General features: G+C 42.4%; 1 long non-coding RNA gene across 2 annotated transcripts in view; it reads left to right on the top strand.

The window, feature by feature from the left end:
* LOC146350369 (uncharacterized) overlaps nucleotides 1-12,686 on the top strand; it is a 43,404-nt gene that overhangs the window by 11,917 nt on the left and 18,801 nt on the right. Inside the window, exon 2 of one of the 2 annotated variants that reach the window (XR_014789267.1) lies at nucleotides 4,751-4,790. This is a non-coding gene — a long non-coding RNA (uncharacterized LOC146350369). Of the gene's footprint in view, nucleotides 1-4,750; nucleotides 4,791-5,947; nucleotides 6,085-12,686 lie in introns of those variants that run through there. The other variant, XR_014789268.1, reaches the window with a different exon arrangement.

Here is a 12,686-nt window from a genome sequence, read left to right as displayed (position 1 = left end):
TTTCCTGCATCACAGGGAGCTCAGGCTTCTTTTATTGTCTCCAACATGCACTTTGTCCTATAAAAGAATTTAAATATAACCTGGTAATGAGATTTTTCTTTCTTTCACCAAGCTAAGGTTTTCATATTCTCTTCTAGCTTCCCCAACAAAATAATAATTACGTAAATGAGCTTAAATGTCTCACTATGGGCCAGTTCATACATGACGATAATCTTTGGGCTAAGACATATCTATGACTGAGTGGAGATACTCCAGTATAAGGTGGAAGAACATACATACATGTCATATTTACATGTGATTGTAGTGGTTCCTGTGGTCCTGGGAGTCCCCAGACTTGCCACATATCTGCACAGGATTGTGGTATTCTCACGAATTTGGTAGCTGGTTTTGGAGCTGCTGAGATAATTGCTGACAATCCATGTAGACTTGTATGAATGTACTTCCAGGTCAAACAGGACTTCCTCTTTGTACTCTCATAGCTGTGAGAAAGAAGGAAGATGATTTAAAAATCTATTTTTCCCCTCCTACATGTTCCACGTTTAGTTGGTGAAATTATTTCAGTCAATTATCTGAGGTATTATTTGAGGTATTTTTGACCAGTTTATATTAGCTATTTACTCTAAGACCTTGTCAACACTACAAACCTATACTGGTTAAGGTTGGTCCTAATATTGGCTTCCTCCAAATAATTCTGGGAATTGTGGTTTGGTTGAAGGCACTCTGCTAATTCTCTCTTGTAGGTGCTTCTAGACGGATAGCTCCTAGATTTACCAGTCATTGTGCAGCTTCTCAATTGTTTCTTCCTTAATTTTGTTTTGTGGAAAGAAAAAAAGATGGAAGAAGCTTTGGGAAAACACAGGAGAGTTACAACTGGAAGCTGTCATCATCTGGACCCACATAAAATTCTGTGAATGAGACAGGGTGATTGCACAATGAAAGCCTTGTCTGGAAGCACCCTATAGTTCCTTAGAGAGAGGGAACAGTAGGAGAGTTAGTTATGTGGAGATGAACAATCAGTTCCTTACAGGAATGTTGATGACCTAAGGCAGGCTGAAGACTTGTAAGAAGCAGTTGAAGGAATCGGATCTCCTTTTCAGTCCTGAGCAGACCAGAGATTTCTGAAGGCAGAAGAGGAAACAGGACAACTGGCAGTAGTATTCTGTTTGATCTTTTGCCACCCCCATTGGTCAAATGCTGGTCAGAGTATGTAAGAGAGTCTTATGAATTGGCTCAAAGCTGGAAGAATTTTGTACCTTTGTGCATCTTAATGTGCTTGTTTCCCTATCTTGGGAAGGGGGGTGGGCAGAGACAGAGGCTATACTCTCTATGGACCCACTCACTGTTTCTGTATGATAATTCAGGAGCTTGACTAGCTATACCAAAACATTTCAGAAGGGTTGCTCCTATGAATCCACTCTTTGCTGGTAGTGATAGAAAGAGCAAAAAGCTGTTTGTGTTGCTGGCACTCTGCCCCCCTCACCCAAATTGCATCACACACCAAATTTCTAGTTGTATTGTAAAGGATTATATCTTAGTTGAAGGCTTTAGTTAGACTCTACAATTGTCAGATCCATTTGAGATGTGCCATTTTGTGTATGGTCCTAAGGTTAATTTAGGTAACAACTCATAGTAATGATGATGTAACTGTTCTTCCAATCATCCAGTATTTAACCCATCCATTTTACTTTATAAATTAGATACAGACCATTGCAGAGTTAGCTACCCAGTTAGCAAAGCTTGGTTGCAACTCTCACTGACTGACTGTAATGGATTAGGACTTAGTTGCCATGAAATTGTGGCGCAATTCGTTTCACTAGTACTTAGACAGGACAAACTTGTGCCAAATGTTTATTAGGCCCACCGGTTAAATATGTCGTAACAGAATTTCCAGGACAATCTCTACAGTCTCTTATATTCTAACTTTACCCTCACTAAAAGACAGTTCCTGAAAATGATTGTCAATAGCCAGTCTCATGGGAGACTCATAAAGTTGCAAATTATTTTCATGCTTCAGAAGCTTGGCCATGCTGGAATCTTGTACCATCAATGGGGATTCATGAGTATAGACAGGAAATGCAGCAGAAGTAATGTCCTTCCTTTTATCATTAGTTATCATGCTAGTTATATAACCTCCTAACATGGGCTCTGTTTGACTATTGATTTTCGTATTTTATTCTTAATTTTTTAAAGATTTTAAATATTTCAGTGTATTTTATTATTTTAAAATTGCTTTCCAAGCCACTGTAAAACTCTCTGGATTAGCAAATGAGATACAAACTTTAGAAATAAAATCAATCAAGACCCTACATAGAGACCAAGATATTGAATGATTCTCTGCTGCAGACATAGTGGTCTGCAAAAGTTATTTTTCTTTCAATGCAGAATCTTTGGGGATTGTGATTTATGTTTTAGTACTGTCCTTGTCTATAGTGGAACAGTCCCATTCAGTATCATGTCTGAAATCTGGGACTACTCCAGAGTATGTGTTTTCAAGACAGAATCCCAAGTATCTGGAAAAGTACAAAACCGTGGTGTTTACCTACTAAGAGATACAAATCAGTGATATAAGCATGAAAACTGGAAATATTTCTCATCGAGAGAGACCAGTGCAAGTCGGTTCTTCCAGGACTTTCCTACCCAAGCGCTTGTAATTGGACTACTCTCAGATAGAAAAATGGTATCATCTGGATCTCATCAGCTAATATTTAATCCAGGGGCATTACTAAGTGACCCTTACCAGCAGATGAGGAATTCTTTTTTGGTTACTGCATACCAGGTACAATGAAGAAGCGCTCCAGAGAAAGGAGATACTGTTTAAAGAATAGAGTCATATGATTGCCTAAATAGAATGTAACAAACAGAACATAGCATCTATGGAAGGTGCTAGTCGAAGAATTTATATATGCACATTGAAAATACTTTGTGCAGTCAATAATGTAGGCCATACCTCCAGGACATTGGAGAAAAAAACATCATGTCATGCACAGAAGAATCAGTAATCAGTATTGGGGTGTAGTGAGCAACATAAATGTATAAAAGAAAGTAATTAAGCTCCTGGTAGCTTAAAGAGGCAGTCAATGTTTCAAAGCAGGGATGTAGGAGAACTTTGTTTTTGCTTGCCAAACATGCAAGCATGCCCTGTTTGAAGTCCCGAACACTTTCATGATCATGAGCACGTGTCCACCAAAAATGTTCATAAATTGCTGGACACATGCTTGTGTTTGATTTGCACACCTATCCCAGTTTGATTTTGTGCAAATTTCCACTGTAGACTGAATCAGCCCTGTTTTAACCTATGGAGGAAAGTTGCGCAAATTTCACATGCTCAATTTGCTCAATTTTCATGTTCGCTCAGAGCAAGCAGCAATCGCAAACATGAACAAGAATGGGACATGAGATGAGCGGCAAGATGATGTTCCAAGATTCCTAGCAATCTCGAATATTGCTTGGTTGCCCATCCCTATTTCAACTATCAGGACTAGGGCTTCCACACAAGGAATGGAGCAGTCTATGCAGGGATGCCCTTGCCATTAGGCAAAGTGAAGTGGCCCGTTGCAGATGGGCAGGAGATTTTGTGCAGTATTAAATAACAGCAAAAAGCCAGGTATGTAAATCTTATTCAATAACAATGACGTTTTGCGGTGTGGACTGCTCCTGGACAGTATTCTGGGCAGCCTGCAAGCACTGCCTTCTTCCAGAGTACTCCATTCTCTCTCCGCCCCCCCGCTGCAGTTCTGGCTTTTTCTCTCAACACACAGGGGCAGTATCAGTGGGACCCACCTCTAGAAGCTGGCAGATCTTGCAGCAATCGGAAATGAGTCAAAACCTTCATTTCCAGAACAGGGCAGGGCAGCGGAAATTGCAGAAAGGAGCTCCGCTGACCTGTCTTGCTCCAGAAATTAGCATGTCCACTCATGTCCAGGGTTGCTGTTGGAAGCACTGTTCCTGTTGCACTCACAGTTGCACCCTACTGCAGGTATGGAGAAACTCTTTGAGCCAAAGAGACAAATTCCCTTTCAGAGAAGCTCTTGAGAACAGCATTCCAGTGGTGGGTGGAGCCAAAGTGAAAAGGGCAGGGCAAAAATAACAGCATATAGTAGCTCAAAGCTCTCACATCCAATAACTCAGCCTTAGGGGAAGCATTTCAACCTTTTAAAATGGGGGGCGGGGACTGCACAAAAGCCAGGAAACCACTAAATCATTGGCGATTGGGAGAAAGGGGGCGGGGCTAGGGGAAGCAGGCATGGCCATCTGTGGAACACTGGAAGGCGAGATTGGGACCCCAGGAGGGCTGGATTTGGCCCTGGGCCTGAAGTCCCCCCCCCCGTGCTACTGCAACAGAAACAGTGGAAGTGCAGCCACAGTATTCGATACTGCCCACAGTGTCTTGTGGACATTGAGCATGCTCAGTCCTCATTGAACTGTTTTGGGCTTTTTTTTGTCTTAGTGGTTTTTTCCCTAAAGATTTTTTGTACTTCTGCAAACCTTGAGGTTTTTCCAAGCCATCCTCTTTTTTCTCAGCGGGCCCATTTTGGCTATAATCCTGTCGGCACTCACTATTACTGAGAGTGATAATATTTTATTATGTTTGGATTTACAATCCAAATTGTAGATTTGGGCACCAACACATCTTAAGCTGTCCTTGGCTTCGTGGTTGATTAAACCCCTCAATATAAGTAGGCAGAGCCAGCAGCAGGTTTTTCTTATGGGGAACATTTCTAGCAAACTTATTTTTGTCTCTCTCTGACAGGACAGTGATACAAATCTTGGGACTGCTGGGAAATGAAACAGTAAGTGTGGATTTAGACAACCATTCCTCCCACTCTACCCCCAACATGCACTGAACCAACATGCATTGGACTTTTGCAGTCAGTACACACTGGAAACCAAGTCAGGGCAAGTTAATCTACAGATTTAAAAAAAAAATTGTAAAGAGGTCCAACACACAGTGAATTCCCACAGCAACTGTAATTCCACTTGGTTGTTATATATGATCACATAAATGCCTACTCCATTCCCCAAATTCCTTTGGAATCCAACTAATCATCTGTCATTCCACCATTTTTCAATCCTAATATGCTTTTGTAACTGTTATGTTTAATTTTTCAGGGATGCCATTTCAGACTGCAGTAGGTTGAAGGAGGGTTGGGGGATAGATTGAAATCAGTGTGACCAATGGGACCTAAATTCAACCAAGTTATTCTGGATCCAACCCTGTATTCATGGTTACTTTATTTATTTATGTATTATTTTATTAAAACATTTCTGTCCAGCCCTATATCATTAAGATCTCAGGGCGGTATACAGATAAAACCAATTTAAACAGTATAAAACAATAAGTAATTTAAACACCTAAAAACATATTAAACTATTAAACAAGCTTGTGCTAGGGAATGCATTTAACCCTCAAAGGCTTTGGTAAAAAGCCATGTTTTTACTTGGCACCGAAACGAGACCAATGTCTGTGCCAATCAGGCCTCCAAGGGGAGGGCATTCCACAACTGGGGTGCCACAGCAGATAATTTATTATTTATATCTCATATTAAATATATTATTATTCACAGAAGTCAAACTTATCCTTTGATTATTTTTTTTTAAAGAAAGGGATGTATGAATTTGAGATGCACACCTAAGAGGTGGATGCATTTAACTGTGCATGCATCTAATTGTTTGTCATTTCATGTGCAAAACCAACATATAAGTGCTTCTTCGGAAATAATCACATACATGGTCCGTGTGTGCATAGTATCATTATATAATTGAGCCATTAGGACAGCAATCCTAGCCCCTGCAAATGTAGGACATCTTGCAACCTCATCTGCAAGTTACAGGAAGGCGGCAGTTTGGCAGTTAGCTAGTTAATGCATGGGCATAGCTAGCCTTAGGAACTCTATAGCCTACAGTGGTTTCCTGTTTCTTCCTTCCTGCTTCCCCCCCCCCCCCCCACACACACACCTTTCTCCACTGCTGGAAGCACATGGTGTGCTTGTGCTCTCTGTCCTGCCTGAACTCCAAGAAATGGGCGGAACTAAAGTCTTCTTTTGAAACTGTAAGCTGTGCCTGAATACCTTAATGCAAGAAACTGTACGTAAACCATTTAACATTTACCAAAAGAACGGTGTAGGCACTTTTAATTAAGACAGGCTTTTTTAAAAAAATACTTTTTATTCTATTTTTTAACTTTATAAATGAAATAAACAATACCAGCAACCTAATCAATAACTACAATTTCCCAACAGTACAGTATTCTTAAGAGGACACAGCAATAATGGAAAAGAAAGAGATAACAGAAGGAAGAAAAAAAATCATAAAGAAAATATAAAGAATTATTTAAAGAAATTAAATTTAAACTCCATTACACAGAAACTTCAAACCCCATTCTGCTTAAAAATTATACCTATAACATTGGCAATATTACCATTCAGTACAGCATAAATAATCAACCTAACATTTCAATATCATATCATCAGTCTTATAGCAAGGAAGCAGTCCTACAGTTCATTTCCAGTAACCATATATTGCCCTTCAGCTAACATAAAACTTAACAATTTAACCAGCCAAAAATCTTACTAACTGGTAATAATGGTAATAATAATTTAAAAAGGGAGATTTAAAAGGATACATCATCATCATAATAACAAATCACTAATACATTTTATAATGTTATATAATAATAAAGCTTAAAATCAACCTCACAACAGTCACTAATATATTTTGTACTAGATATATAGATGAGTGTATACAATGTACAGTATATGATATCCATTTTAAAAAGAAAGGATTTAAAGAAAAGAGAAAAAGAGAGAGAAAATAAGAGAGGGGGGAAAAAACACATCTCTGGCCTAGCCTATATCTTCCAGACTAAACATAGCCAGTTAGCAAAACATGTTTGTAGATTCCAGTTCATGGTGCTGGAATAGAAATCTCATGTGATTTTCCATTTAGCCACATCTCCACCATTTCATGATTTAGAAACTTCTTCATCTGACCTTCAGAAAAAATGCAAAATGTAGCAGGATATTTTAAGTGATATTGTAAGTTCATTTGTTTTGCCATATTTTTCGTCTTGGTAAATTGCCTTCTTTTATCAACAATTTATTTGATGTAATCTAGAAATAGCATAACTTTATCTTGTTTCCAAAAAAGGATTCCAGCCTCTCTTGCCAAACGCAGGATATAATTTTTTGTGGAGATTCTTGCAAATTGAACTATAATCTAGGGGTGGACGAAAGTCACTTACCTGTCCTCGAAGATTTCCCGCGGTGGGGGGGAGGCGCTTCGTTGCTCCCCCCCGTGAAGTTCAGGCCGGGGGGGGGAGGCTTCCCGCCTCGCCCGGCCAAAATTCAGGCCGGGGAGGAGGCGCCTCGCCTCGCCTGGCCGCGAACTGAACAGTTAAAAAAAAAAAAAAACGCCCCCGTGATAGGCTACGTGACGATTAACATAGCCTATCACGGCTAGATCTGCAAAGTCAGCCGTGATAGGCTACGTAAATCGCCACATAGCCTATCACGGGTGACTTAAAAAAAAAAAAGCGCGTACGGATAATGGCGGCCCCCATAGGGAGCCGCCATTCGTGTTCCTTATTTGATCACTGTAGTCTACCTAAATGTTTACGTAGACTACGGCGAAAATAAGGGCAACGCAAATAGCCAGGGCAACGCAAATAGCAAATATCCAGCCTCTTAGCCTGTTCCGCAAATTGCAAGGACAAAGTTTTTATCAAAGCAAGTAACTACTCTGTAGGGATGGCGGAGAATTCCGCCACAGATTCCAGTGAGGCCGAATGCACTGGCATTTGGCCCCCCGGAATCCGTGGCGGAACGGCCTCCTGCCCCCCCGCCTGCCTCGCGGAACCCCCCAGGACGGCACTTACCTGGGGCGGATGCGGGGGTGGCAGGTGTGGCGGCGGAAGGTGCGGCGGGGGTGGCGGAAGGTGTGGGGGTGTGGTGGCGGGGTTGGGGCAGCGGCGGCGGAAGGTGCGGTGGGGGCAGCGGGAGCGGCGGCAACGAAAAGTGCGGGGGCGGCAGGTGTGGCGGCGGGGACGGCAGTTGCGGTGGGGGCGGCGGCGGCTGGTCTCCTGGCCGGCCGCGACTGGGCACAGCGTATGCAAATGGCGGCAGCTACGGTGGCCGCCATTTGCGTTCGCAATTTTTAGCCGTTCTAGACTATGTAAATATTTACGTAGGCTAGAACGGCGAAAAATAGCGAACGCAAATGGCGGCCACCATAGCCGCCACCATTTGCGTACGCGTTTTTTTAACTTTGCCGTGATAGGCTACATAAATATTTACGTAGCCTATCACGGTTAAGTACAGGGATGCAAGCAGCGGTGGCTACGGCCGCCGCTGTTTGCATCCCTGCTGCCCAGCAGCCGGATATCCGGCTCGTGGTGGAGCTGGCCGGCGGCTCCGCAGAATCCCTGCAGAGTGGAGCTGGCCGGGCAGGATTCCGGGGGTAGGGACGGAGCGTCTCCCCCCCCCGTCGAGGATTCCAGGGGGAGGGACGGAGCGCCTCCCCCCACCGCGAAGCAGATCCACGAAATGGTAAGTGACTTTCATACATCCGTACTCCTCTGTATCTCCACTTCTCGAAGCCTTTGCCAAGGGAGGTGTAGGGGGGTGGGCGGGCAGAGATCCTTTTTTCGCCGTAGTGTAATCATCCTTCTCTTCAAACAAATCTTGCAGGTCCTCAAATATTATTGATATTTCTTAATCCATTCCTCAGATGTTGTTGGCGTTTCTTAATCCAAAAACAATGGAGCACGTCAGCCCTAGTTTCTCCTAATTAATTAGGAGGTTCAGACAGCTTTGAGCGATGATTAAGTTCTGGCAGACAAGCCTCAGAGTACGGCCCCCTGTTACCACGCTGAGAGATCTGTTCTTCCAAAACTTCATCCAGAGCTGCTCCCGCCTCCCCTTTTAATTCCAGGGGAGAGATAAAAAGGTTTTTCAACCTTTTAAAAAGCTGTTTGAGATAGCGTCCCGCAGAGACCCCGCGGGATGCTGAAAGGGCGACATTGACTCCGACCAGAAGTCATTATTAAGACAGCCTTTGTGTGCCTGTGGGACTGGTGGAATGCTCATTTGGCTTTGCCTTTTTCCCTCTGCTAAATGCCTTTCTAAAAGGAGGCAGCAATACCACATAAACCCAACAGCAAAGGCTGTCTGAGGAAGGTTAGGATGAGCCCCTCCATCAGTGGAGAGGAGCTGCACTGGTGGAGGGGTCTGTCTACCCTGGAGTTCCCTGGTACACTCATGGAAAGCACTGGGGGCAAAGGAATATTTCTGGTTCTGGTTCTGCTGGAGGTAGGCCCCCAAACAGGGTGTTCCAGGGGCCAGGGAAGACTTAGAAGGGCTGGATTCAAAGCCCTCATGCTCCCTGGGGAGACCCTGGGATTGGGCCCCTCACCTTGGAACATGTGCTTTCCACTGGCTTCAGTGGGAAGGACATTTAAAACCAAAAACAGCTCCACTGGAAAATTTAAAGACAGATAACACAACTGCCTACCTCTTGCCCTGACCATCAAGGCTTTGGAGATGGCAGATCAGCCACCACGAAACTCCCACCCCCAATTTAGGATTGTTCTGCTGGTGGCACTGGACTTAGTTGTATGTGGCTGGAGTCAGGAGTTCCTGTGGCTGTTCTGTTCTTGTTTAAGAAGTGTACAGAATTATGCAGGGTGTGGAGAATGTGGATTGGGGGACATTTTTCTCCCTCTCTCATAATACTAGAACCCAGGGTCATCCCAGGAAGCTGATTGGTGGGAGATTCAGGACAGATAAAAGGAAGTACTTCTTCACACAGTGCATAGATAAACTATGGAATTCACTACCACAAGATGTAGTGATGGCCACCAGTTTGGATGGCTTTAAAAGGGGGTTAGACAAATTCCTTGAGGAGAAGGCTATCAATGGCTACTAGTCCTGATGGCTCTATGCTACCTCCAGTATCAGAGGCAGTATACCTATGTATACCAGTTGCTGGAGAATGTGCATAGGAGGATGCTGTTGCACTCATGTCCTGCTTGTGAGTTTCCCATGGGCAGCTGCTTAGCCACTGTGTGAACAGAATGCTGGACTAGATGGACTCTTGACTGATCATGGCTCTTCTTATGTTCTTGAGACATAAAAAGTTATTGTCTAGCTTCCTGAATGCTGTGTCTTGAAAAAAGTTATTGTCTAGCTTCCTGAATGCTGTGTCTCATAAGTCTTCCTAAGTCTTCTGGCACTTTTAGCCTTTATGCTGCTTCTGAACCACCTGGAGAACTTCGGTTATTGGGCACTATATAAATGTAATCAATCAATTAATAAAATAAAATAAATACAACAAAATAAAAAATAAGGAAAAGAAGGGATGCTGATTCTCTGCTCCGCTGTCCTCACCATAAGATTCCACTGATGAACTTCTGCAATTTTCCATTCAACTCCTTTGGGAGTATGATTCAACAATTTTGCATATTGAACTTCCCAGGTTCAGAGTAAGTCCATGTTCATTTTCTTGGACAATTTCTAAAATGTGGATTTTGGTGCCCAAAGTTGAATTTCCCTAGTGACATTAGACTTTCTATCTGCATTTCATCATCTGGACTGTACTTTAGCTACTTTAGCACAGATTGTTGTTGTTGTTGTTCAGTCGTTCAGTCGTGTCCGACTCTTCGTGACCCCATGGACCATAGCACGCCAGGCCTTCCTGTCCTGCGCTCTCTCCCGGAGCGTGCTCAAGTTCATATTCATTGCATCGGTGATGCTATCTATCCATCTCATCCTCTGCCGTCCCCTTCTCCTTTTGCCTTCAGTCTTTCCCAGCATCAGGGTCTTTTCCAGGGAGTTTTCTCTTTGCATTAGGTGGCCAAAATATTTGAGCTTCAGCTTCATTATCTGTCCTTCCAATGAGCACTCAGGGTTGATTTCCTTTAGGATGGACTGATTTGACCTCCTTGCAGTCCAGGGGACTCGTAAGAGTCTTCTCCAGCACCACAGTTCGAAAGCATCAATTTTTCGGCGCTCAGCCTTCCTTATAGTCCAGCTCTCACAGCCATACATTACTACTGGGAAAACCATAGCTTTGATTAGACGGACCTTTGTCGGCAAGGTGATGTCTCTGCTTCTTACTATGCTGTCTAGGTTGGCCATAGCTTTCCTCCCAAGGAGCAAGCGTCTTTTAATTTCATGGCTACAGTCACCGTCTGTGGTGATCTTGGAGCCCAAGAAAGTAAAATCTGTCACTGCTTCCATTTCTTCCCCTTCTATATGCCAGGAAGTGATGGGGCCAGATTTGTGAAATATTGAATTAATTTTTTAAAATTTTATTTTATTTCTAATTATTACTTTTGTCAGTAACTATATGTGTTGCATCATGACTAACTTTGACAACACTGAATATGACAACTTTGAAAATTAGTTGACCTATGAAATAGTAATCCCTCAATTTATTAAAGGGCTGCACCCTTTAATACAAATTTTTGATACCTGCTTTGAAAGTAGTCGATTTGATACACCCAAGCACATTATTGAAAAAAATACCCACCTTGCCAACTCTTTATATTGTCCAATACTGTTCAATGCTATTTTGTTTCCTTCTCTGAAGTTTCTTCTACTTATATAGTTTTCCTTCTTTGTGTTTTCAATGGAGGACCTTTTCAGTGGTGGCACCCTGTTTATGGAATTCCCTCCCTACAGAAACCTGCCCAGCAGCCTACATTATGATCTTTTCAGTGCCTGATATAGACCCTTTTATTTTCCCAGGCATTTTAGGAATTGTTGCTAGTTCTTTTAGACCTTCACAATATGTCACCTCTGCTGCTGGTTTTATCTTGATTTTATTTAATTTATTTTTTTATTGTTGTATTCTTATCTGTATTTTATCTTTTTAATTTGTACACCACAAAAAGAACTCAGATTAATGAAATGTAATAAACAAACAAACAAGTGTTTTATGTCCTTGGGCTCATTTACCCACATTACCATTTAGTCCAATGGGCAGTGGTAATTCACATGATCTTGTTTATCATCTTTGACATTAGCATCATGAAATTATCAACAAAATCATCTGACTGAGGGTGCTTCCAGATGGATGACTCCCAGGGCATCTTTACACCAGTCTAAAATCCTGCATTTAAAACAGGTCTTTCTGCTTCCGTTTTAAATGCATGATCATAACGACTCCCTTTTTCAGCCACTTCCTTTTCCTGTACCCCCTTCCCCCTCCTTCTCCCTGTATCTGAATCTTCCATTATCTTTGATTGATCTTGCTCCCCTTTTTGCTACTTTTACTCGGAGGAAACTGAAGTGGAACACAATGGGATAATTTGATAGCTCATTATCTGCGATCTATTTAAAAATGGGACAAAGGGCATTTAGTGCAGGACACGCCTCTGTGTGAAGGATCCCCCAGTACTACCAATAAAAAGGCGTTGTGCAGCTATTCCATCTTTCTCCCTTTAACGCATTTTCTGTGGTAAGAAAAAGACAGAAAAAGCAGTGGGAAAACATAGGAGGTTACAAATGGAAGACATTGTCGTCTGGACTGCCATGAAATTCTGTGAATAAGGCAAGGTGATTGCACAAGAAAGGCCTAATCTGGAAGCACCCTGTGGTTGCAGTGAGTGCCAAAAATTATAAAAATCACCCAAAACAGGAGGTGCTTTTGACACTGACAAACCCAACATAAAATGAGGTAAATAGTTC

Source organism: Heloderma suspectum, chromosome 3 (assembly GCF_057233095.1).
Source record: "Heloderma suspectum isolate Gila_16-S chromosome 3, 16-S_ref, whole genome shotgun sequence".
Taxonomy (NCBI): Eukaryota; Metazoa; Chordata; class Lepidosauria; order Squamata; family Helodermatidae; genus Heloderma; species Heloderma suspectum.
Note: the sequence above shows the minus strand (reverse complement) of the source record. Positions and strands in the feature narration are given on the sequence as shown.